Source organism: Triturus cristatus, chromosome 9 (genome assembly GCF_964204655.1).
Source record: "Triturus cristatus chromosome 9, aTriCri1.1, whole genome shotgun sequence".
Classification (NCBI taxonomy): Eukaryota; Metazoa; Chordata; class Amphibia; order Caudata; family Salamandridae; genus Triturus; species Triturus cristatus.
The window spans coordinates 400,315,582-400,342,778 of NC_140592.1; positions in this window are offsets into that span (position 1 = coordinate 400,315,582).

A 27,197-nucleotide genomic window follows, 5' to 3' on the forward strand; every position below is an offset into this window, starting at 1 on the left:
CTATAATGTAATAAAATAAAGAAATGGCACAATAGCACCCACGCTGATTAACAAAGTATGGAGGACAATCAGTTAAATCAGTTCTCTTGGAGTATCTCCTTTAAGTACTGTACATCACAGTGGGGGATGGCAAAACTAACATTCTGGAAAGTGAGCCTCTCTTGTCCAGGAGGGGGTGAGGAGCCCTACCCCACCCTGGAAGAGACCAAGATGATACTAGAATACTGCAAGCCCACCCCTGTGCCCACCCTGGTGGATCCTGTTCTCCCTCCTGTGATGGCTCCTGCACTCCCCTACCTGTGATGGCTCCTGTCCCCCCTGTGGTTGTTCTTGTCTCTGCCCTGGCTGGCTTCTGTCCCAGTCCTGGAATGGCTCCTGCAGCGAGGGTGAAGTTCTTGATGGGCCTCTTCTCAAAAAGGCTCAGCTCAAAAGTAATATGAAAAAGTGGGCGAGTGAGTAAGTGAAGGGATGGGTGGATGGCTGGATGAATTAGTGAAAGGGTGAATGGATGAATGAATAGATGAATAATGAGAGAGGATGGATGGATTGATGAGTGAGTGGAAGGATGAATGAGAGAAAAGGTAAATAGCTGGATGTATGGGTGGAAGGGTAGCTGGATGGGTAAAAGGGTGGATGGATGAGTAAAAGGATAGAGGAGTGAAAAGGTGGATGATTGAGTGGGTGGATGGATGAGTGAAATGATGGATGTAAGGATGGATGAGTGAGTGAAAGGGAGGGTAGATGGACAAAAGGATGAATAGATGAGTGAAGGAGTGAAAGGATAAATGGATGAGAGAAAGGATGGATGAGTGATAGGGTCAATGGATGGATTCATGAGTGGATGAGTAGATGGATGGGTGGGTGGATAGAAGGAAGGATGGCTAAGAGAAAGGGTCGATGGAGAGAGAAAGGGAGGATGGATGGATGACTGAAAGGGTGAATGGGTAAAAGGATGAGTGACTGGGTGGATGGATGGATGAGTAAGTGAAAGGATGGCAGGATGGGTGAAAGGGTAAATGGCTGGATGGATGAGTGGATGGATGGATGGGTAGAAGAGTGGATGGATGAGTGTACAGATGGATAGGGTGAAAGTGTGGATGGATGGATAATGGATAGATGAGTGAAAGGATGGATGAAGGGATGGATGAGTGAAATGATAGATGGAAGGATACATGATTGATAGGTTTGCAAATGGTTGAATATGTTTGGATATGGCTGGGCTTACTTATATACTATTGCGCGACCTCCTCTGATGTGTCTGTAAAACGTACCCATTGTCCTGAAGTTTTGTCCTGAATTTTGACCTCCTGTCCTGAATTGTGTCCTGAATTTTGACCCTTTGTCCTGAATTTTCACACTCACCGTCCTGAATTTGCACCAATGCCAGTTGGTCACCCTAGTGGGCAGCATTTCTGGCCCTAAGCCCCACCAGTTCCGAACAGGCTCAAACAGGCAACCGGTCTGGTCCTCTCCGCCCTTAGCCTTGACACCCGGGCTGAGATCCCTGAACTCTAACCTTATATAGCCATAGTAATTAGATGAGCCTTTGGCCAATAGTAACCCTCGCCCTAACCAATAACAACACTAGCCCTAAGCCCTAGAACCAATAGGACACCAGCCTCTTACAGCCAATCACAGCCCTAGTCCCAGCGGTCAATCAGGCATGAAACCCTAAGCCCTAAGTCCAATAGAAACCGTAGCCCCAGCAGCCAATTGCGCACAGTTCCAGCCAGTTCGAAGACTATGCACTCCAAGACGTATTTTAATGCACACTATTCCTGGAGAAAACCTCGTCGCTCAATTGGCCCCAGAGGTTTCTGTGACTGCAGTCACCGTGGGTTGGAATGGTCGCTCACTTACCACTCTACATATACTCCCGTGAAGATGTTGGAAAGTTGTTCCAAACTTGCTCTCTGGTCACCCATTTCTCCTATCAGATTTGTTGGCTGCTGACGGTGGGGTATTTCTATTGGTGCTTTGCAGGAGAAACTGCATACATTCCTTCTTCTAAACGTGTGGCTCCCACAGCGGGTGTCTGGTCCTGAAGGATTTCCTTCCATTGGTCAGGCCCATCCTTGTGTAATTGTGATCCAAGAGCATACTTTGGTCCGCAGCTAGCAGTATAACAGTGGGTGCCGACCTCCACCAAGGCAAGGTTTCTGCTGGTATCCCACATTGATAGACTCCAACTATTAAGGCAATTTCTTAGACTCAACACATCTAATTAGGAATAGAAAGAGAGGATATTAACAAAGCCCACTGCCAGTACTTCCACACATCCTAACACAATTTGTTCACGGAAAGATTGGGGAGCTCATGCAAAATTTTGAATATGATTATTCCTGTTAGTTTATACATCTCTTCCTCTTCAAGGGCGACCCTTAATCACAGTAAACTCATAATCTTATAGAGACTTCTAGCAGTACTCCTGCGCTGGTAGGTGGCGTCTGTCAGCTCCATGCAGTGTTGTCTGCGCTAAAAGGGATATCCCCGTCACCTATATAGGTGCCACCTCGGTATGCTGACGTCAGTTCTTTTCTTTCCTTGCCAGCCAGCGCTGATCCGAGAGAAGAGCTATCCCTCTGTCAGTTTTTGACAGAATTTTTTTTACATTTTGTCGACGTTTTTTGAGATTTTCTTCATCCTGGTGTTCTCGACGATGACATATAGGGAAACCGGTTTCAAACCCTGTGGCACCTGTCACCATGCCATGTTGGTGATGGACCCACACCTTGTTTGTGGTGTCTGGAGCGTGACCACGACTCCAAGTCTTGCTTCAATTACTAGGCCATGGTGTCAAAGGCTTTGAGGGAGCAGTCCCTGAAGCTGCTAGCGGCCCAGCATGCGACTCTGCAGGAGTCTTGGTCATAAGGAAGGTCCCAGAACCATTCCAGGATTTTGAAGTCCTCTTCTTCCTGCTTAAAATCTTCAAGGCATTCAGGTAAGAGGTACAAAAAACACAAGACTTTGAATCGTGCTTCGACTTCTCCTTGTCCGTCAACCAACGCTATGAAGGAATATTGGCATTCGAGGCCTGGTTCATCAGACCCTGTGCTTGGGCCGGCTCAGAGTCTCCCTAGTTTTCTGGGAGGGGGAGGGACCCTTGCTCAAATTAAAGACTTATGTGGCCATGCATCCCACATTTAAGTGGCCCGACCCCTCTGGCGCGCCCTGGGCCCCGTGGGGTCGGAGGGAGCCCCGTCTGGTTCTGCGCTGGCAGCTCCGGCCCCGATGGGCTCCCATGTATCCTGTCATGGGTCCTGACTGGCACCGGTCGTGCCACTCCGACCTTCCTAAGCCACATTGCCAATGCTCGAGGCGGCGCCAGCCCCAATATGATCCCCGAATCCGATACAGAGCTGGAGCTGCGTCAACCGATGCAAATTCTGGGTCGACAGTACACCGTGTCCTAGATCGTAGGCTAGGACCAGGCCTCAGGAGGAATGGGAGGGGTCACTGGACCCTTTAGAATACCAGCCTTATGATCAGGGTATGGACTGGTGTGAGGAACTGGGTGATGCCAGCGGACTGGATACGTCTGCAGAAACCGGCATGCTTTCTCCCCCTACAGTGGCTACAGAGGAGGGAGCTACATACGCAACTGTGGTATTGAGGGCAGCTGAGGTCGTCGACCTTCGGTGGCAGTCAATGCCAACATCTTGATAGACGTCCTGCAACCTGGGGTCTCCTTCTCTGAACCCCTACTCCCGTTCAACAAAGCCCTCACCAACATCCTTCTGGGGACCTGGTCCAAACCCAGCACAGAGGATCCTGTTGAATAGGACGATTGCCCGCCGCCACCGCCCTGCTCCAGGAGACCCACATTTCCTCACACAGCACCCTACCCCAGAGAGCTTGGTGGTCCAATCTTCCACTTCCATGGCACGTTCCTTGCCGCTACCCCTGGCAATACAGGACACCGGACTGCTTGGCAAGAAAATGTTTTCTTCCGTCAGTCTTGCATTGAGGTCAGTGAACACCACTTATTGGCCTGTTAATTCCACACGCTGTGGGAAATGGTTGCACAAGTGTTGCCACAGGCCCCAGAGGAGGCCTGGGCCATTCTGTCCCAAGCAGTCACAAGCAGGAGAGACGCAGCAAAGTTCACTATACGCTGTGGATTGGACCCGATTGACATGCTGGCCAGTGTGGTTTCATCGACAGTGACCGGCAGACACCACGCCTGGCTGATAACATCTGGCTTTTCGCTGAATGCCCAGGCTTACCTCTTGAACATGCCCTTCGATGGCAGTCATCTCTTTGTAGATGAGGCAGACTCTGCGTCCTTGGGCCTCTCAACTGCCTCACATCATCCCCTGTCTACCTTTTGCGCCTTTCATGGCCACGGAAGGGGTTTTCAACTGCAAAAACCCTATCCCAGCCGTGCAAGCTTCCTAGCCTCTGTGTGGACAAGGTCATGGTTCCTAGTGGCCTCGTGGGTCGGGTAGCCAGCGGACTGGTCCAGCCCTCCCCCAGCACCTGCAGCCTATAAACCTTCCTAATATTGCCCTTTTAGATCATGGGTGTCTAGTTGGTGGCAGGATCTTCCATCACCTCCACCACTGGCAGTCCCTAACATTGGACAGGTGGGTTTTGCAGATCGTCCAAAGGGGCTACTCCCTCCCCTTTGAGATTACCCATCCCTCATGCCACCGATTACAACCGGCTGACGGAGGATCACTTGTCCTTGTACTGCGAGGAAGTCATGGCTCTCTTGGCCAAGTGAGCCATAGAGGGGGTTCCGGTACCAGAAGTAGGTTGTTGTTGCTATTCCTGCTACTCTCTGGTTCCCATAAAAGAACAAGGGTCTTCGCCCTATCTTAGATCTCCGAGCCCTCAACTACTTCCTCAAAAAGAAGTTAAAGATGCTCACATTGGCTCGGGTCTTGTCTGCCCTGGACCTAGGAGACTAATAGTAGCATTAGAATTGCAGAACCCATATTTTCACATCCCCTTTCTGCCTGTCAATTGGCACTACAGGCGGTTTATGGTAGGCCACAAGTATTTTCAGTTCACCGTGCTCACTTTTGCCTTGCCAGCACCCCTCGGGTGTTCACCAAGGTGATGGCAGTGGCTGCAGCTCATCTGTGCAGGTCAGGGGTGCCAGTCTTCCCCTATCTCAACGACTGGCTTCTGAAGGCAGGCTGTCATCTCCCACCTCCAGGCTACAGCAAACCTCCTGCATTCGCGGGGATTCACTTTAAACATGCCAAAGTCACACCAGACTCCCTCACCGACGCTCCTTTTCATCAGAGCTTTTCTAGACACAGTGCAGTTTCTGGCTTATCCTCCCCAGCTGCGAGTCCAGGATACCTAGGCTATTGTACCGATGTTTCAGCCACTATCTTGAGTTTCAGTGTAACTGACTGAGGCAGCTGGGCCTCATGGCCCCCTGCATCCTGCTGGTTACACATGCCAGATGACATATGCAAGCTCTGCAGTGGGACCTAAAGTTCCAGTGCGCACAGCATCAGGGGAATCTCTCTAACATGGATCAGATCTCAGAGCGAACCGCAAAGGACCTACAGTGGTGGCTAACGAACCGCGATTGGATCAGAGGCAGACCCCTTTCCTTCTCCAACCAGATCTCACAGTAGTGACTGATTCATCACTCCTGGGATGGGGCAGCTACCTGGGAGAGGTGGAGATCGGAGGACTCTCGTCTCCAGCAGGATCTGGACTCCACGTCAACATGTTGGAGCCCTGTGTGATTCGACTGGCATTAAAAGCCTTTCTACCCTCCATCAAGGGAAGTACTAGTGCAAGTGTTCACAGACAGCACCACTGCCATGTGGTACTGCACCAAACAGGGTGAGGAGGGGTTGTGAACCCTATGTCAAGAGGCCCTGGGTCTCTGTACATGGCTGCAACAGCAGGGCATATCCCTGGTGTTTCAACAACTGGCAGGTTCCTTGAATGCCAGGGCAGACAAACTCAGCCGTTGATGCCTAGCGGATCACGAAAGGCATCTCCACCCGGAGCAGGAGCAAGGTCTCTTTCAGCAGTGGGGAGAGCCTTGGTTAGATCTGTTTGCCTCCACAGAGAAAGCGTAATGTCGGCAGTTTTGCGTGCTGAAGTTTCCAAGGTGGCTCTTGCTGGGAAACATTTTTTGTCTCTAGTGGAGCTCAGGCCTCCTGTATGCCTTTGCCCCCCATACCACTCCTGCCCAGAGTTCTCAAGAAGATCAGAAACGACTGGGCCCAAGTCATCCTTGTGGCCCCGGACTGGGCACGGAGAGTCTGGTATCCTGAGCTCCCTTCGGGAGGATCTTCTGTTGCAGCAGCAGGGAAGAGTCGTCCATCCAAACCTGTCTACTCTCTGCCTTCTTGTGTGGAGATTGAGCAGGGGCAGTTGACCGCTTTCAACCTTTCTCCCAAAATCTTGAAGCCAGGCGTCCCTCCACCAAGACAGCATGCGCCTGCCGTTGGAAAAACTATGTGGCATGGTGTTCATCCAAACAAATTGATCCTCTTTCTGCCCCTCTTTCTGAGTTACTTTTATTCATTCTTTCCCTTGCCCAGCAGGGTTCTGGTCTGGGCACTCTCAAGGGCTATCTTTCCAATTCAGTCCTGCAGGAATTCCTCGTTTAAATTAGTCCACAGACCCTCCACTGGAGATGATATTGCTTAGGTATCTTTATTCAGAGGTAAGGAATCTGCGGCTAGAAGTCTCTTATCAGATGAATACGTTACTTAACCTGTGTAACACCTTGTCTGATAGAGACAATATCTATCTGCAGATTTCTTACTGACCCACCCATCCTCCCTGCTCTGCGGAGAGGTCTCTAGGGTCAGAGCTGATCCCCTTTAGGGCCCTAGTTTGGACACATCCGTGGCAGTGCACTTCATGGCTCCGTGCTTTTGGTGTGTAAATTCGTGAAAAGTAACTGCCATCAGCGTGCTGAGGTGGCGCCTATATAGATGATGCAGACTTCACTTCTGGTGCAGACAACACCATGGGGAGCCGACTGACGCCACCTACCGACACACAGGAGTGCTGCTCATGTAAAATCATCGGAATGCAGTCTGATGCTGGGGAAATTCAAAAGTCTCTACCAGATAAGGCGTTTCCGAAGGTAAGTAACTTGTTCTTCAGCTTTGTTTTATATGCTTAGTCTCACTTGGTTACATGCTTCATCACAGGAGCTTCCTTCGCCATCACCCTATTAATGTAAGATAGACTTATCCATGGCTCTTAAAGGAATGAAATAAAAAGGTCTGTTGTATGCCCGTAAGTGGTGACTCTTGAAACTTAAGAGTGAATTATGGCATGTGCGCTTTTTTTACATGGTGGTGGCAAGTTTTCCCATCTGTTGCTGTAATCATTAAATCCAGGAAAGCTCTAGATTGTTTATCAACTGTCATGGTGAGCTTGAAATGTTTGTCCTGTTTGTTCATTCATTCTAGAAACTTCTGTGTCAAGTTTTCTTCTCTTTCCAAAATTATAATTATGTAATCAGTACATGTTCTGAATAGCCTGATATGTTCAAATGTTGACTAGAGTTGTTGCGTTTGTGACAGTGTACCCCGTACAACAAACTCTATATCAGGCCTACCGCCTAGAGCTGCGATGAGCCTCCAAAATGGCATCCATAGTTTGTTACAATCTTATTCACCCTGGGATTTCTTTTATAGAACTTTTCAATCTAAGTTCCAAAAGAACAAAGTGACATTCAATGCAGATTGTACATCAGTACACCATGAGAATGTTATCATGCGAAAATCAGTAAGGTTCATGTGGCATGCAGGGATCGACGCAACTTCTCCATGCTCCCACTAACCAGAGGGACCCCAATCTAAACCCATAAATCATGTGGTAGTGCAATACTTCATCAGTTCATAATAGATCTAGGCCACATCCCTACACCCCTCTCCATCTCAATGACACTGCACGGACAACACACAGTTGCACAGACGTTTATAATCAGTGTGGGATTAAGTCCATCATCTGACTCCCTTGCTCCTCCAGTATGTTCTTTGTGACCCCCAAATGTCACTTAAGCGCAATGTTTCTAGAAGGTTCCCTCTGCAAGGACAAGGCTACCCTTCCCAAAAACATCCTGCCACTACCCCTTACAGCTGGACAAAATTAAGTGTGTGAAATCTCTACCCTGAGTTTTCAATGAATTTCATTGCCACAGCTAGGTAGACAGATTTTCTCCATGTTGTGTAAGCTTCACCATGTCTCACCTACACTGAAAGAGTTTCTCTGATCCTCCAATCATGCAAGAATGCAATTCAGAGTTGTCTCTATTGTATATGAGGGCTACGAGGTTGGCTAGTTGAGTGATCAGCAGAAAGTGGCTCCGTGTATGTTTTAAAAGGAACTTGCTTTTAGCAAGAGTATGCACGATCAACCAGCAAGGCCTCAGACATATTAAGAAAGGAGTATGGAATTTGGTAGTCCATGACCCAGAAATCAAACTTTGCCCGTGAGGATTCTAAAGAACCTTGCCAAGTGTGCCATCATGAGATCTTTTCTTGGGGCCACTATAACTTAGTCCATGTGAGACATTTTGTTTTGGGCCCCAGGCACACCGGTTTCTGTCCTGTCTACTGGACTGGATGAAGAGCCTTGACCAGACATCGAGACAGCAACATTTCCAGAACTGGTGTAGCAGAAAGAATAAATCCACTGGTTCTAGATAAGAAAGTGTCCTCCAGCAATGTCATAGTTCTGCCAGCAAGGGTCTCGATCGTAATTCCTCGTGACTTCCAAGAAACAGCTGGAGTGGTAGGTAGAATCACCCAGGTAGTAAAGGCAGCATGGGGCAGCTTCTTGACCAAGATATTTCAGGCTCCTGGGTAGTTGGCTGGGAAAACCATGCGACTCTTGCGCACAGCAACATGTCTCACCAAAGATCTATTGGCTGTGGTCGGTGGATCAGATCATACACTCCTGCCATGGGAATTCTAGGTCCTTATGCAGGCAGGTTAGTTCTTCCCTTTCTTCACAGATGCAGCAGCAGGGTGTCTTTGTGAATTTCAGAGTCTTAAGCTGAGCTGAATCTGGAGGGAGAGTAGGGAGACAACACGTGTCCTCTCCTGGAACATCTGTGTTTTTTTCTCTCCTGTGCTGAAGTACAGGTCCTTCCCTTATATAGTCAAAATGTTTGATTGGCCAAAAGGGCAGGATTTATAGTTCCCTGATTGCCGGATAGGTGGTAGGCAGCTTTTGAAGTTCTAGGCACCCCTCCAATCTTGGAGGGGCATTGATAAGCTGTCATCACTTCATTTTCAAATGTTGCAGCTCTGCTGCTCCTCCTAAGAATGGAACGGTTCAGGTTGGCTGAGGTGAAATATGGAATTTCCCCAGTAAAGAAGGCCATCTTCAAAGGGATGCATATGACGAACTGGTAGAATTGACAGGGCCTCACTCTGGCAGTAGAACTGCGGCTATATCCAGGATCTGGCTGGATACCACCCCTGCCCTACTGAGACAAAAGGTTTTTGGAATAGGAACACTAGATATGTATTTCCAGGTCCCAATATTTGAGGCCCAGTGTAAGATGGACAAAAGCAGCCCAGCATTGAAGTGGCCAGCAAACAAAACACACAAATATTTCATCCATGTCCCAGACACAATAAAAGCCAAGGATATCTGGTTACCAGAGACTGAACATAATTTATCTGGTGGAACCTAGTGGAAGTCCCCTCGTGGGAAACCACTAAAAAGGCTTGTACCAGGACTAAAATTGAAGTCACTGAGGTCCAACCATAGTCCGGGTAGAGGGGAGAGTAGTGACCTTCAAACAAAGTGGTGGACTTGGATGCTCCCTTGACATCAGATCTCAGTTCTGACATCACATAGTCATTGAAGCAGGAGACCCTCGGAAGGCTCAGTTGATTCTCAGTCTCACTCGTGTTTTTAGGCACAAATTCACAGCTGGTGACAGTTTGTGCAAATCGCAGGAACAAACAGCTCAAATGTGTTCTTTGTGTATGTTGGAATAGGGAATTACATGCACTATAAGAAAGTTGTTACGATTTCTGTGTTAATTGGTTTCAGTTTTGCCAACCCAGTTGTTATATGGCCGCTATAATTGTAAAAACACAAATTAATTACTACTGTGATACTGTTACACCTATCCATGGAGAGGGGATTAACATCCCATCACCTTGTGTATTTGGAGATTGCAATTTTAGTAAATAATTGTTATTGTATAGATGCCAGCACTTTATTTGTTGTGTCAGAAGCTCTGTCAACCCTGCAGTTTATCTGCCGCTAGGAGGAGCTTCCTAGCTGGTCCAGGCTATTCAAACATGCCTTGTTTGTAAAAGTGCTAGTCATGCAACTTGGTGGACCACAACATTGTAGTGGCTTCTGGCACTGGCAGTCCAAATGGTCCCTCATACATGGCTGCCCAGCTGTATCCCAGACCTGCCCATAGTCATAGTCATGAGCCATTTCGCACCAATCTCAGATGTAAATTTAGGGGACCTCTGATGGCTTCAAAGAACCGTTGTAGTAGTCTCTTGGTTTTAGGAGTAAGAGAATGCGGTGGTGAGTAGATGTGAAGGCTCAGCTATGGAGTAATGTTTGCTTCTGTCAAGTGTGTATACCGCGACTTGGGTTTTGAAGTTTCTGTTCCCCCACAAGACTGGAATCATACCCGTGATGCACAGAATCCTTGCGGGTGTGCCCACTCCAAAATGACAGGAAGCTGTGAAGAAGAAAAGCTATTCTGGCCTGGAGGACATGAGCAATGCCCTACTAATGGTGATCTGCATGAAGGATGAATCGAGGAACGGAGCCTTTCCTGGAACCTCGAAGCCCACAGCCAGGAGTTCATGACTGAGTCACATGACATCTGAGCCACTTGCGGGTCGTGGAAAAACTAGTACCATAGAAGGACTGCATTGTTTGGTGGGCCTCTGCAGCCCTCGAACCACTTGACATTGTGGCATCCCTATTGTTCCTTCCTAAATCAGAGTGAGACTTAATGGCTGTTGCTCAAAACCTAAATCCTTGAGATGTAGCCCACCTGCCGAGGCTGATCATGTGATTTTGGATGCAATTGAACCTCAATGTGCAATATACAGTTCCTGAGATACAGTGGTTAAAGTCAAAATCGCACCTTAGCCCCAGAGAAGTTTACCACAAGTTGCCAGTAGGTACCACTGGGTCCTTTCGGTTGGCCTGGTTGTTTGGGTAGCCCAACCACTAAAAATATTTTGCCAGCCATTGAAGAGGTAAAGGCTAAGGTTATCACATATCAGTGCTAAACCCTTTCCTAGCACCAATAGCTCCAGTGCTAGAACAATAATTTTTAATCCAGCAGCAGAAAGAAATTATCACTTGGACTGATTTCAAGAGATATTTGATGAGACATTGATAACATTCTCTTGATCAAGGTGGAAGTGCAGCCCTGTTTGAACCGATCAGCCGCTTTTGACACCATTTCCCACTTGGCCCTTTTAGAGCTTCTCCGTGGCATTAGTATGGGCGGGTAGTGGCCCTGAAATGGCTAGCTTCTTATCTTTTCACCTGCTCTTAAGTGTTCTAAATATCTACCTCCTATCATTGGTTTTCCCACATACTCCTAGGATTCCTCAGAGCTCTTCTTTGGGTCTCCCACACTCTTTTTGCATTTATGTGGCTCCTTGACACAATTCTTTGGACTTTTCTTTATGATGTATGCTGATTATACTCAGCTCTTCAACCATCTAGATGGCCTGATGGATCATATTTTGACATCCTTCAAACAATGCTGACCAGTTGTTGTCAACTGAATGCATGGCAGTGCCTTAAAAATGAACACTGAATGAAACAGAAATTCTAGTCCTAGGGCACTCCAATATGGTTTGGTCTAACATCTGGTGGCCTTCCAACTTTGAGCATCCTCCACCTTCCACAAATGTAGTGAAAACCTGGGTTTCTACCTAGATGATATTCTTATGGTCCACCCAGATAAATAAGACTGTAACCACGTGCTGCTTCTAGTTAAAAATGCTGAAGAAAATGTTTCCCTATTTACCCGATGAAGGGTAAGAACTTGCCTCAACAGCCTTTACCTTGGTGCCCATAAACAATTGGCTGTTCGTTTATTCGTTTGTATAGGCAGAAGGACACACACCATGCCTTACAGATGTGCACTCGCCTGGCTTCCAGTAGAGGAGAATCGTTTTTAAACCATCTGACTGGTTCATTTTGCACAGCCTCAGGCCTGCCTGTCTGTACGATAGTTTTCATAAATATCTCCCTGCCCGCTTAATTAGTTCTGCTTCATAAAATAATGGAAAATTACCTGCTTTTAGGAAATCGCATGGAGGCCATGCTTTCAGTCTGTTAGACAGTAAGCTATGGAACGATCTCCCTTATTCCCTCAAAGCCATCGATCACCATCCTGCCTTTAGAAAAGCACTTAAAACCTTCCTCTTCCATTGACCCTTCTAGCTGCTGTTGATGATCCTTTTTAGTTTGGCTCATAGCACCAGGACACCCTTTGGATATCAGTTTGCACTTTATAAAATTTAGCAACATAACTCAAAGTCCCAAACTATTATAAAATGAAGCCTATACCACAATGAAAGACTCTAACATAGTAGATAAATCTGGGTCCTTAAGACCAAGGATTGTGGAAGAGCTCACAAATTTAGCTAAGGCCCGCAGCATATCGGATATTAGACCTATGAAGATCAAGTTTATGGATTCAATTCTGTTATTTACGTGGCGGGTAACAGTCCATTCATCCCAATGAATAACACCTCCTAAGCCCTTACATCTAAGACCCATTATCTTCTGCAGTTCAGAGTTGTTGGATATTAGACATCATGAGTTAGAGATTCTTAAAGAGAAGGTCAAGAAGGAGGAGAACAATGCCAGAGAGAAGCTGTAAACAAAAAGAAAAGGAATAAGAGGGGAGGTAACAGAAGACGAGAAGTGGAGCAAGTAATGAAACAGAAGACGCTTGCCAAGACTTTGAGGGTGAAGGATTTTGATTAGGAGGCAGTGATGGCGGCTCCAGCCCCCACTGTAACTCCAGCTGTGATTTACAGCGCACCCTTGCTCAGTCCCCTCTTGCCCAGTGTTCAAAAGAAAGTTTGTATTACACTAAGGGCTGCATTTAGAGTTTGGAGAGGACTGATAACCCTCCAATTTCAGGAGGAAACTCCGAATAAGGATTAGACTCTGCTGGCTATATTTCCTCCGTCATCCTATTCCTATTGTGAAGGAAATTCAGCCATCGGACTCTACTTACTTTGAATTTCCACTAGCAATTCAATTCCATCAAACTCTATCAAACCCTAACTCATCAATATTGGAGAAGTTGCATGGCTGAGTGGTTTTGAGGTTTCATTTGACATCCAGAGATACAGAAGAGTGGAAAGCTGCTGCTTTACTGGGTGCCTAGCCTTAGTGAAAACAAGTCTACGATGGAATTGGATGACTGGCCTACGAAAAAGTATGTGCGCTTGGACGATGCTGTGTTTGGGTTTCCCTGTGTACCATCATGTTTTTTATGTACTGAAAGTTAGGTGTGTTTCAGTGGAGCAGTAGAAGCATGGTCCACAGGGAAATCTGAAAGGGAGGGTTATGGAACAGGAGATGAAAATCCTGTGCTTCCTCCGCTTGCTCCCATGCCCAGTATACAGCACTTCTGCCTCTGTCAATGTATTGAGATTGTTGTGTCGTTCTGTCAGATATGTATGCTTAGCCCGCCTGTTGGTTTCCTTCATCACATTTTGTTGTCAACTCTTTTCCCTGCAAAATGTCTATTTTTGTACATGTATATTTACTTTTTTTGTGTATGTAGTGAGTAATTGGTTGGAGGTGCTTGTTGCCCTTGCGTTGATTGGAACCAGAGGGCTGCCAGCTATGGCCGCAGGCGGCGACTCGGACCGAACCGCGCCCCCTCCTGACTCAGGCGGGATGCTGAGCAGTTCCCAAACTGCCGGAGCAGCCTGACCCTCACCGCTGCTGGAGTCACTTCACGCCGGGCCGGGGCGATGCGGCCTTCCCATACCCTGCTTTGAGGCTGTCTGCTCGTGTTGGAGCATTGGAGCCATAACGAGGAGGCAGAGACTGAGGCTGGGTAGCTGGGTGGGTTGCTTCCGCCGTGTCGAGAGACTGCCGCGTCTTGCTGGGTCAGGTGAGCCTGTGGAGGATATCGGACAGCGCTGAGAGAACAAGGTGGAGGCGGATTCGATCTGCGGTGAGGGCCCTCACTGGAGAGAGCACGCACCGGCCTGCTACCTGCGCCATCTTTCCCCCTCTCCCCCCTGACACTGTACCTGAACTACAAGGTCACAGTGTTCCATTGGAGGGAGGCTACAGCCTTTACGGTTATTGAAAAATACCAGAAGGAATATTGATCATTGGAAAGGCTGCTTATAAACAGAAGCTTATTACCCATTTAACTGTTTGTGTATTTTAAGTTCAAGGGGTCCCGCTGATACTTACTCCTTGCCTGGTGTTTCCTGCGGCCGGAGCCGCCGAATTTGCTGCCAGCCACAATTCAGCCAATCAGAGCGCCAGGAGGAGTTTGAAAACCAGGCGCGGGCTCCTGTCTGCGCCCGTCAGAGGCCGAAGGAGGCCAGGCTGGGCCACGTTAATAACTTCCACCAACGGCATTGGATTTAACCAACGCATTGGATTAAACCAACGCTGAACTGTGATACTAATACGCCTCCCTGTAGCCTTGCCTAGGGTGAGGGTAACATGAGTAGGCCTAAATCTGGAAATGGGCAGGGTATACTGGGGACATTGGACGCTTTTCTATTAAGGGCTGAGTCAGCAATTGACAGATTGATAGCTCTTTCTCGATTCTGTGGTTGGTGGTGCATGGCCGTTCTTAGTTGGTGGAGCGATTTGTTTGGTTAAATCCGATAACGATCGAGACTCCTCCATGCTAACTAGTTACGCAACCCCCAGATATATTTTTGATACTCTGAAAAAAATGATAAAATATTATGCAAAACAAAATAAAAATATATTTTTGGATAATATTTAAGCACTATGTCCTTTGATTAAGTGTAGGATGTCGTAATATAATTCTAAACATTCATGCTTGTTATTAGCTTGTTCTTTTTCCCTTGACTGAGTCAGCACTCATTCATGAAATCGAACTTGCAGAGCGGAGACTATCCCTTGAACCCCAAAATACTAATAACAGAATTGCTCCTATTTTATAGATGTCCCTGACACATGAGATAATCCTGGAAAATCGACCAGGCTAAATGTCGTTACACGGGGTCAAAATACAATTTTCTGCTGCCTAAGCCTCTAGGGCGCAGGAACAAACTTGCCGTTATAGAGCATATTCAGGAGCCTGCTCTAGCCAATGTTGTAATGATCTCGGGGGGGGGGGGGGGTTGAGGGGGGGTACAATCCCAATTGAGGTTGATATTTGGAAAGAGCTAGAAACCATGGTTGCAGCTTTTTTAGACCCACTGATGCAATGGCTGACTGACAATGAGATCAGGTTATCAAATCTTGAAAAACCAGTGATAAGCAGTAGCCAAAATATGGCAAAAAGTAACGGGGTAGAGAGTAATGTTAAGAATGGGATTATGGGCAAACACAAACCTCCTAATACAACTGGTAATCAGAATGACCTGTCACGTGCAAGGGTGGCAGGCCAAATACTGAATAGAGCTGAGAACCCTTCTCAGGTAAAGGATCCAACCCTTACATATGCCCAGATTGCAAATGTTCCAAGTGGTAATTACACAGAAAATGAGACCCCAGATCCCAAGTATAATAGAAGGTATGTTACCTGATCAAAGAACCCCAGGGGACCCACACACTAACCTTCATTTACCACCAGAAGCGACTGCCTATACCGTAATATTAGCTAATGTTCCCCTATTGTTGCCCGGTGTTCCAGAGCACTGGTCATTATTGAGGAACAAGTCACTACATTTTTTGAGTGATAGGATGGGGATTGATGACTTGCTGTTTGCGGGATTCAAAATGGCACGCCGGATTGGGTGGGTGGGGAAATCCATCAAGAAATTTTCAGGTGACTGCATAGTACTAACCTTTAGATCCCCAGGCCTAGTTAAAACAATCCTAGAAAGGACAAACACTTGGTCCATGTGTTCAAGGAGGGGTTTCTATTCCACCGCTGGGCTTCTTTTAACAGCCACCCAGACCCCCGTGGTTTGGTGTAGAAAGGGAGAGATCTAGACAAGATACCAAGGTGGGTAAATGGAATGCTGGTTATCACCCAAATCGTTACAAGGCATTAAGTGGTCTCGGTAACATAGATGGACTGGCCCCAAATTTGAGAGGTCCAGGGAAAATGGATATCCCGAATAACAAATAAGAGATAGTCCCCAATCTATTAAACGGTACGGTGGACTTTTCTCATTCATCTGATCTAGAGGGCAGCCTAAACCACCCACTACGCCTGCATTTAGAATGTGAAGGGAGGGCTACTAGGGACACAAACATTGTGCCAGTAGTGCAACCCACTGTTAGTACTGGTGGGGTAGGGGCAGCTGCACACCATCAAAATGCTCACTCACTGAGATTGATTTCATGGATCATTGCGGGCATTAGATCTAGAATATCAGATGAGGCCTGGCTGCAATATGTTGAGACATTTGATATCATTTGCACCCAGGAAACATGGAGCAGGGATGATGTTATTGATGGTTTCCGTTCATTTAACGTTCAGGCAACTCCATCCACTGCAGGGAGGGCAAAAGGAGGTTTAGTGACCTTGATCTCTGTTAAATATGGATCAATAAAGATAGATAACTTAGTGGATTCCCCCTGGTACCAGATCATTCTGATCTCTAACTTGATTCATGCCTCAATACTACTGATTAACTGGTGCTACAATATTTTTGATTAAAATGTTTGTGGGGTCATTAATACTCTCAAAGAGGAAATTGATATGGCTGTGGCTAAATGTTTTCCTGTGTGTATAATCTGGGTGGGTGATTTTAATTGTACTTTATGTCAGGATAGTACGCATATGGTATGTGGGATTCTAGACACTGAAAACCAACCGCTTTCCCATTTTAAACCTACTCCGCAGGGTGAAGCATTAAAAACCATCATTGTAGTTAATGACCTATGCTTTGTTGATACCTTGGTCTGTACCCCACCCATACAGTAGCCAACATTCCTGGGTGGTGGCAGGGCAAGTACTATCGACTTTATGCTGATATCTAGAAAATTCTCTCACCTGGTAGACAGCTTCGTGGTAGAACCTAACCCCACTAGTGATCACAATCCTCTTGTTCCTAGCTTGCATAGAACGGCATGAAAGGGCAACGGTGATGAATACCCATTGAAATATAATCCCAACCAGGGGGTGAGACTAAAATGGAGCAAAATAAATGCTGTACAATTTGAGGAGAACATTGTGAAGTCTAATTTTGGTCAAATTATGACATGCTTACCCGATGAGTCTACCCCGGAGACGGTCATGCAGTGTTTCGAAGAAATCTGTAAAGATGTGGCCAATAATTTGACAAGATCCATAAGAAGAAATGAACCACAGGAAACAAGATGGTTTAATGCTGAGTGCTCCAGGGCCCAAAAAGATCTTAAAAAGCCTTGCATATGGTCCCCCGTGATAAGGATTTAATTAGGATTGCGAGACCAACTTATAAACAAGCGATTGGGCATAGGAAGGACGAATTAAGAAGACTTGCCGGGAATGATCTGGAGAGAACTAGCGCTCTCAAGGATTCTAAGGGGCTTCTGGGAAGTCATAAATCGTCCCCTTTTCACAAATGATGTAAGGAACATGGAATTGACAATAAAAGGGGAAGCTTGGGTAGCTAATTTTTCAAATATATTCTACCCAAAAGATGTATCACCGCAAGATCAAAGAGATAAAATAGTTATTAATTCGGAAACTGTGAACCAACTCAGTTTATCTATCTCCCTTGGTGCGGTTGAAGACGCATTGACAAGGGGTATTCTGGCAAAAGCCCCAGGGCCAGATGGGGTCCCCCATGACATGTTCAAAGGCAACCCACAACTATGGGGACCGTTGATGGTAAATGTTTGTAAAGCAATAATAGTGGGCCGTATCGCTAGTTCATGGAAAGAGGCAGTGGTGGTACCGATGTATAAGTAAGGTAACAGGAATGATCCTGTATGCTACAGGCCTATATCCCTAATTGATGCTACATGCAAAGTCCTGGGGAGGGTAATTCTTGCTCGCCAATGATTCTGGTTTTATATCCCACACAAAATACAGTTTCAAAAGGGGAATGGGAATGAACGAAGAATGTCTTAATTTGTCCCTAGTCATGGGTAAGTACATGAAGGCCAAGGGCGGATCAATCCACCTGGCCTTCATGGATTTATACAGTGCTTTTGACACAGTCAGCAGGGGGAAGCTGTGGACACTTATGGAAATGATGGGCTTTGAGGAAGCCCTTATTACCCTGTTATGTAGGTTGCATGCGTCAACCACTGTCTCTATACGTTCTGGACCAGGAGGATAGAAGACCAGGCATATTGTATCTACAGAGGGCGTATGACAGGGATGTATATATTTCTTTTATATACAAATGGGGTGGAGACATTTTTACTAGAACAGTAGTTGGATTATCTGAACATAGGAGGTAAGCGGGTTCCCTTATTGTCATATGCTGATGACACAGTTTTGATGGCTCTAACAGCCGATAGCCTTCAAAAAGCTTTGATTGCCTTCACTGATTTTATGACGGCACTGGACCTTAAAGTAAAGATCAGTAAGTCTTTTATCATGGTTTGTGGTCCAAAACAGACAAAAACAAGAACATTTGTGGTAAAAGAAAAAGATTATTGATAAGGTACCTAATTTCACATATTTGGGGAATGTTTTTAACAACAAACTGAATTGGGACCATTTGATTGCAGCCAGGGTTCAACACACTAGTAGAATAATAGAGGGTCTGTTCCGCTTTGCGTGCAAGCTGGGACATAAGCCGGTGGCAGAAATGCTAACTCTATATAAATCAAAATGCCTGTCAGTAGCAACTTATGGGGCAGGGGTATTTGGGCAATCAAAAATGCAGCCAGATACAAATTCTGGAAAATAAATTCTTAAAAAAGATTGCTGATGGTTCCCATTAGTTCTCCCACAAACTGTAGTCACTCTGAAGTGGGATTGGACTATTTTAAAGATAGAGTAACATTCGCCCCACAGATTCTATGGGGGAAAGTGTGGACTTCGGAGGAGTTATCATTCACAAGGGTGATTATTAGAGATTGTATGAGTCTAGAAAAGACCCTGTCTATTCCTGGCTCTGTTATGTGAAAGATACTTTTAATAAGATTGGCTTGGGAAACTACTATGATAACCCTGATGGCATACAATCTAACATGAAATTAACTATAAAAAATGCATATTATAATGAATTAAGAATTTGTCTTTTACTATTCATACACAATCACGTTTCCTCTTGACCAGGTTTCATCTTTGCCCATTGCACTTTCTTGTGGCTTTTCCTAAACAGGCAAGTTGGTGTGAGGGACAGACTTCCTGTCCCTGCAATAATTTAGCCCAACAAAGCACAATGCACTTTATGCTGTTTTGCACGCTATTTAAAGACATAAAGGCACACTTTATTAAGCCTATCTTGAAGGAAATTTGCCTTTGTTCTTATCAAGAAGGTTGTAATTATTTACGTTCTTTGTCCACCGCTGCTATTTGCAGCGCTGTGCTCAACTTCATTAGAACTGCTTTATTAATTAGGAAACAATGTGAATTGTGATAGGGGACCTGGGCCTCAAGTGATTTTAGGTTTTAAATTTGTTCTGTAAACCTGTGATAGACTGAGAAAATGTTGAATATTATAAAAATCTGTCTTAACATTTTAAACTGCAAATGAATATATGTACTCATCCCAATTGCTGTATAGAAAGTTTTAAGTCTTGTTTAATTATTTTATGTATGAATGACATACTTTTATGATTCACATGAATCGAATAAAGTTATTTGAACTGAACTGTGTATGTATTTTACACTACTTGTACTGTGTTCTACTACCTAGTTGGCACTGAGAGAGGGTTGGGTGGGTGCTCATGTCTGCCTATGGGGATCACTTGGGTTACTGCAGTGTGTGCTGAGCTTGTCAGTGCAGTAGAGCTGTGGACAGGGAAATGGGGTGTCCCTGCATTAGATATGATCTGTCTATTCTCTGTCCTGGCTTTGTGGTTATCCTGGGTGTAAGATAGGGCAGCTCAGTGGGTCTGAGCTAGAGTGACCAGGAGTCCTGGTATTTCACCAGTTGTCCCAGCAGATTTTAGGTAATTTAGCACGTCACGGTTTTTAGAGAGGGTCAAATAAAAACGATGGGTGGTGCCTTTTTATGTTTTCCAAAGCAGGGATTGTCATGAAGCCTAAGCAAATACAAGAATCAAGGCCACGCTTTCGCATAAAGCGCCTTGATTTATCCCCCTTTGAAACCCGCCCCTGTCCCGTGCAACCAGCACTCCTTAAGGTGTGACCTATGACATGGTGTAAACATATGGTATGATTTAATACTGTATTGGTATATGACTCACGATGTATGTAAACTACTATTTGCCAATGATTAGTGATGGTTGTTTTCATAACAGTTACCAATGCTTAGTGATATTCGTGTTCTTATTTGATATGCCTAATTTCTTTGTTAATGCTTTTGGAGTCCGTTTTTAGCATAGGTTGGATATTTTCAGCATTGTTTTCCAATCTGGTGCCTTGAATGCAGAGCCAGGGCGCAGCAAGTGAAGCGCACTGCAATTAAGTCCGACCCGATCTTTAACCGGGATCGGAATGATGCATCTCGCGCTACGTGCGTGAGCAACGTAGGGAACGTTCTGGGTGTTCTGGGTGTGGCATGGGTATTTAATGCCACACCCAGCCATTTCCTTCGCTTAGCCTCCTGACTTCGACGAAGAACTCACCTGGATTCCGTTGTTGCCGCGTCTTCTGTCTTCATCCACAAGAGGGCACCATAGCATCACTCAAGGGATCTAGGACAGAGAAATTCAGAGAAAAGAAGAGCTAAGTAACCATTTTTCGTTTCTGGCGCCCAACGCAAGAAAGCTTGAAGCCACTTAACAGATGTTGAGTAAAACGATAATTTTTGGAACTTTCTGCTTATGTTTTGCATAGGCTAGACCTTGGACATTCAGTTGAAAGAAAAAGACGTTAAGAAAAGTATTGTACATGCATTTTGTGTAGTATGTTTTTGCCCTGGTATTTACAGGTCTGGTGAAGGCATAAAGAATTGTTGGCGCAATCATACAAGAGTAAGTGAGGTAGTTGGTAAAGAAAGAATTTACTGATATTTAAATGTGAGAATAGAATTTAAGGTTTTGTGTTTATTTATTTAGATAAAAGCACTTCAACATCAAGCTGCATCGCGTAGTCGCAACTACACTTCATCAATCTGCATACCAACACCTTCACAAGACTGCTGGACGCAATATCAAGACATCCCCAGATCGCAGGTAGGAATACGTACTGTTAATTAAAAGACAATAGTAAGATTAAAAGACTAGAATAAACACTTAGCGCAAAAAACAGAAACTTAGGATCGCATTGTTTATACATATATTCTGTTGCCTCGCAGGTCGACAACAGGACTTCAACGTGCGTCCAGTATCCGGCCCTCCTCCCGGGGCTCTATTTAGTAGCCTAGTGTAAATTAAAATTCATAGGTTATCCAGTAGAGTTCTAGGAAGTTGGCTCATAGCGTCTCTGCGAAAACAATCAAGTGCTCCTGAAGGTAAGAGAGTGCTTGCACAACCTGACAGAAGGCTAAGCCCACGTAAAACATTTCGCCCGGACGCTATGAATCAAAATCCGCAGATCTCATTACAAGATATAGCTGCACTGTTAGCTGATATCAAAACAGAAAATGCAGCCTTACGTAGAGATATTTCAGTCTTACAAACAAATATGCAGGCCACAGCTTCTCCTAGTGTAAACCCTTGGAGGGGTCCCTCTATAGACAAGCCCATTTTAAAACCATCTAGTTTTACTCCAAATATGCAAACTTTGCATAGTGCTTCAGCCTCTACCCCTATGCAAATTCAAGTAGTAACACCAATTTCAGTTCCATTGGCTCCTCCAGAACGGTTTTTTGGAGACAGCGCAAAATTTACTATTTTTATGAATCAATGTCACCTACATTTTATAGCCAAACCTACAGCTTTTCCTGACGACTCCTCTAAGGTGGCTTTCATTTTATCTTATCTAGGGGGAGATGCAGCATTATGGTCAGTACCATTTGTGGATAGGAATGATCCATTACTATATGATCTCAGACGGTTTAAAGAAACCATGAAAAAATTATTTGCTAAACATGTCTTTGTTCAGTCGGCCGATCATGCACTTCTTAATTTAAAACCAGGATCATCCGATTTAATTCATTACATCTCTTTATTCAATCGGCTAGTTATAGAAGCTGAATGGCCAGAAGAAAAAAGAGTGTCATTATTTTTCAGAGGACTAAGAGATGAATTAAAGGACATGGTTACTCAAATCTTAGACCCACCTGAAGACTGTGGGGAATTTATAGATCTGGTAGTTAAGTTAAATCACAGGCTGAGTGAGCGAAAAGGAGAAAAGACCAAGACTGACTCCAAACTGTTTGTCTTTAAGGATAAATCTACACTGAGAAATGAATCTTCCCCCAAACTAGATATGGGAGAACCAATGCAGATTGGCACTGTGAGAGGCCCTCTCACAAAAGAAGAAAAAGAGAAACGTAGAAAGTTAAATCAATGCTTATATTGCGGAAAATCTGGACACTTCGTCAAAGAATGTCCTACCCGTCCTAATAAGGCAAAAGGGAAGAGTAACGAGGTGGCTCTTCTAGATCATTCGGAAAACTAGAATACTCGACAAAAGATGAGGCCGCTTTGTCGAGTAAGCAGGCAAGTTTGGCCTCTACTGTTCCTACTATGACTTCAATCATCTTAGTATCAAGGTGACTTTGCAATCTTCTGACAATAAATCTGTGATATGGTCAATAGACGCCTTAATTGATTCTGGAGCTACGGGCAACTTCATAGACACAAAATGTTTACGTGAATTAGGATTTTTAAAAGTGCAAAAAGAGAACCCTGAAATAGTAAGAGCAGTAGATGGAAAAGAGTTAACATCAGGCCCCATACAATTTCAGACTGACACATTACTCATGATTTCTTCAGCACACTCCGAGAATATATCCTTTGACATAATCGATGCTCCACAGTTTCTCTTAATTTTGGGAATTCCGTGGTTAGCTCTACACAATCCTCAGATAGATTGGGTAAAGAAAACCTTGTTATTTAAATCTGAACATTGTCAAGCCAATTGTTTACCACATCATGTCCCAGAATTATTAATTCATGGTTATGATTTTCCTAAGACATCTGAAACTGTGTTGGCCATTCAAGGAGTCCCATCTGAATATTCAGATCTTTTGGACGTTTTTGATAAAAAAAAAGGCTAACACGTTACCACCTCATAGAGATTTCGATTGTCGGATAGATCTCGTGCCAGGTGCAACTCTCCCTTGTAGTCGCATATATGCGCTTACCGAGTCAGAAAATCAACATTTGAGAACCTATCTAGATGAATATTTGGAAAATGGTTTTATTAGGCATTCTAAATCTCCAGTCTCTTCGCCTCTTTTCTTCATACCGAAGAAGGGGGGAGATTTGCGCACGTGCATAGACTATCGCGCCTTGAATAATGTGACAATCAAAAACAGATACCCTTTACCATTGATTCCCACTTTATTGGACCAGATAAAAGATGCCACAATATACACAAAACTGGATCTGCGTGGGGCATACCACCTTGTACGAGTCGGAGAGGGAGATGAATGGAAGACCGCATTCCGTACTAAATTCGGTCTATACGAATATCAGGTCATGCCCTTCGGACTCTGCAACGCCCCAGCAGCATTCCAGTTTTTTATCAATGAAGTCTTACGAGATTTTTTAGACATTTGTCGCGTGGTGTATATTGATGATATTTTGATTTACTCAAAAAACAAAGAAGACCATGTAAAACAGGTAAGGGCCATTCTTCAACAACTTTTACAAAATTCCCTGTTTGTCAAACTTGAGAAAAGCATGTTTCATGTTACTAAAGTTGACTTTTTGGGTTATATTATTACCCCATCTGGAATCGAAATGGATCCAAAGAAAATACAGTCTATACTCACCTGGCCTAGTCCAACATCTGTGAAGCAAATCCAAAGTTTTTTAGGGTTTGCCAACTTTTACAGACGATTTATTCAAGATTTTTCAAAACTTATAACCCCAATCACAACATTATTACGAAAACATGCAAAATTTGAATGGGATCATTCTGCCGAGCAGGCGTTTCAAAAATTGAAAAATCAATTCACCACAGCTCCAATTTTAATGCATCCTGACCCATCCCAACCCTTCATTGTTGAAGCGGATGCTTCCCAATTTGCTATTGGAGGAATTTTGTCACAACGACATAAAGAAACTGGCCAAATGCATCCAATAGCCTATTATTCTAGGAAATTAACTTCTACAGAACAAAACTATGCCATAGCTGACAGAGAATTATTGGCAATAAAAGCTGTTTTTGAAGAATGGCGCCATTACTTGTTGGGTGCTCGTCACCCGGTCACAATATATACTGATCATCGTAATTTACAATCGTTACGATCAGCCAAAGCCCTTTCTGCTCGTCAGTTACGTTGGACTTTGTTTTTCAATGATTACAATTTTATCATTACGTATCGTCCTGGAAAAGAAAACAATAAAGCGGATGCTTTATCCAGAATCGGAATTACAGAAGATTGTCTTCAAAGTCAAGAAATGTCACAAAAAATCTTACCCGATTAATGTTTTCAAGTTGGCATAATTGATAAAGACATCATATTTGAAATAAGGAAAGAACTAAAAACTAAGACTTTGCAAGAGCTGAAATCTGAATATCCTATGTTACAGTTTAGAAATGATCTTTTGTATATGGGTGATCAGATATTTGTACCAAATGTATCTTTACGAGATCAGGTAATGCATATACATCATGATAACATCTTGTCTGCACACCCTGGTATCACGAAAACTTATCAGTTAATCAAACGAACTTTTTGGTGGCCAACCGTTTTTGAAGATGTAAAAAAGTTTGTCACAACATGTGCTGTATGTGAACAGAACAAGGTTATACATCAATCCCCTAGTGGTTTATTACGTCCTTTACCAATACCTCCACAACCTTGGCATACCATATCTCTTGATTTTATTGTAGAATTGCCAAAGACTTCAGCTGGTTATACTACTATTTTAACTGTTATTGACCAGTTCACTCGTATGGCTCATTTTATACCACTGAAGAAATTACCCACAGCTAAAGATTTTACTCACATCTTTATGAAAGAAGTTGTAAAATTACATGGAATTCCCTCAGTTGTCATTTCAGATAGGGATCCCCAGTTCATTTCCCATTTTTGGCAACAATTGGGAAAAAACCTACAAATGGACATTCGCTCATCATCCAGTTATCATCCACAAACGGATGGTTTAACAGAACGAACTAACCAAACCATTGAGCAATTTTTACGTTGTATGATACATAGTTGTGAACAAGAGTGGTCAGAACTTTTGTGGGCCTTAGAATTTGCATACAATAATTCTGACCATGTATCTATCGGAATGTCCCCGTTCTTTTGTTCTCATGGTTATCCAATTCCAATTCCAAAAATTCTTTATTTCGGTCATATAGACCATAAAAGATGCAATGAAAACATTACAGACATTAAAACATTATTAAAATACATTTGAATAAAAACGACTCTCCCAGCGAGGAATGGGTTAAAATTGCATTTAGAAAGTTCTTTAAAAAGTTCAAGGAGCTCAGACGATTTTTTTTCTTCTAATCAGCCATATAGCCATAAGAAATTTGGAAACAGCAAACACAATGTGGCCCAAGGTACTAGTTTTCAAAATCCTGTATGCTTGTGCATACTCTCTGAACCCCAGGTTCTTACAGAGTGGCGCTATCCAATATTTTCTGGGCCTTTGGTATGCAGGGCACACAAACAAGATATGGGGGTCGTCTTCCACATGGTTGTTACAGCAGGGACATATTTTGTCGCCCCCATTTGTCCACTTCGAAGTGTATGAATTGATAGGTAGTGTGCTATACCTCCATTGAACATACAATTTCCTTGCCAGGATGGGAAAAATAAAATCCATAAAAGGTTCAAAAACATAAGAATTTTTGGATTCTAAAAATTGCAAGGTTAAGGTGCCACTATTTTGAGCAGCCGTCAAATGTGCAAGGGACCTGGCTTTGTAGATTTGTGCCAGAGCCTTGCGCGAGATTGCACGGCAGCCTCGTGCAGGTTCCTCCCACAGGACACGGAGATTAATGGCAGACAGTTCGTTTTCCACAAAGGTGAGCCAGGGGATTTTACCGCTGGAGTTTAAACTCATGACATGGGTGAGATCCTCCCTATAATGATGGAGTTCGTCCGTAGACCAGAGCCTGTGCCAGAACTTCACTGGCTTTGACACAAGCTCCTCTGCAATAGGGAGGAGACCCATGTCCATTCTCAGAGGCTGGAGTGGCGTGGCACTTGGAAGGGCTAGAAGGCGCCTTAGAAAGCTATTTTCCACTATTGATAGGCCCTTCACCGTTTTATGTCCCCATAGCTCACTGCCATACATGGCCGCAGCCTTGGCCTGGGTCTTGTAGGTTTCAAGGGCCGGGCTTATGGGCTTGAAGGAAGAAGTGTTAGCCACTTTCAGGATTGCACCCGAGAGTTGGGATAGTTTGGCCTTGGATCGTACTATCTGTCGATCCCATGCCAAGTTTTCCTGCAGTGTAACCCCCAGATATATGAAGGTGGACACCCTCTCAAGGCTAGCGGTCCCCAGGGTAGGATTAGGCCTAATTTTAGTTGGTGGGTTGAAGATCATAAACTTGGTCTTTTCTGTATTCACCTCCAACCCATGCTGATGGCAGAAGAGACCAAAACCATCCAGGATCCTCTGGATCCCCATTGGGGATTTTGAAAGGAGGAGGGTATCATCGGCGAACATGATTGCCGGTACCCTCCTACCTGCCAAACAGGGGGCGTCGTTATCCTTGACGTTTTCCAGATGTGAGATGACATTATTGATGAATAAACAAAACAGGGTCGGTGCCAAGACACAACCCTGCCTCACACCTCGGCGCACAGGAAACCTGGATGAAAGTCTACCGTCCTTCCCACACCTAACTTGCGCATAGTTGTTCTCATGCAGCCTGGCCAAGATGTTAAGTAGCTGAG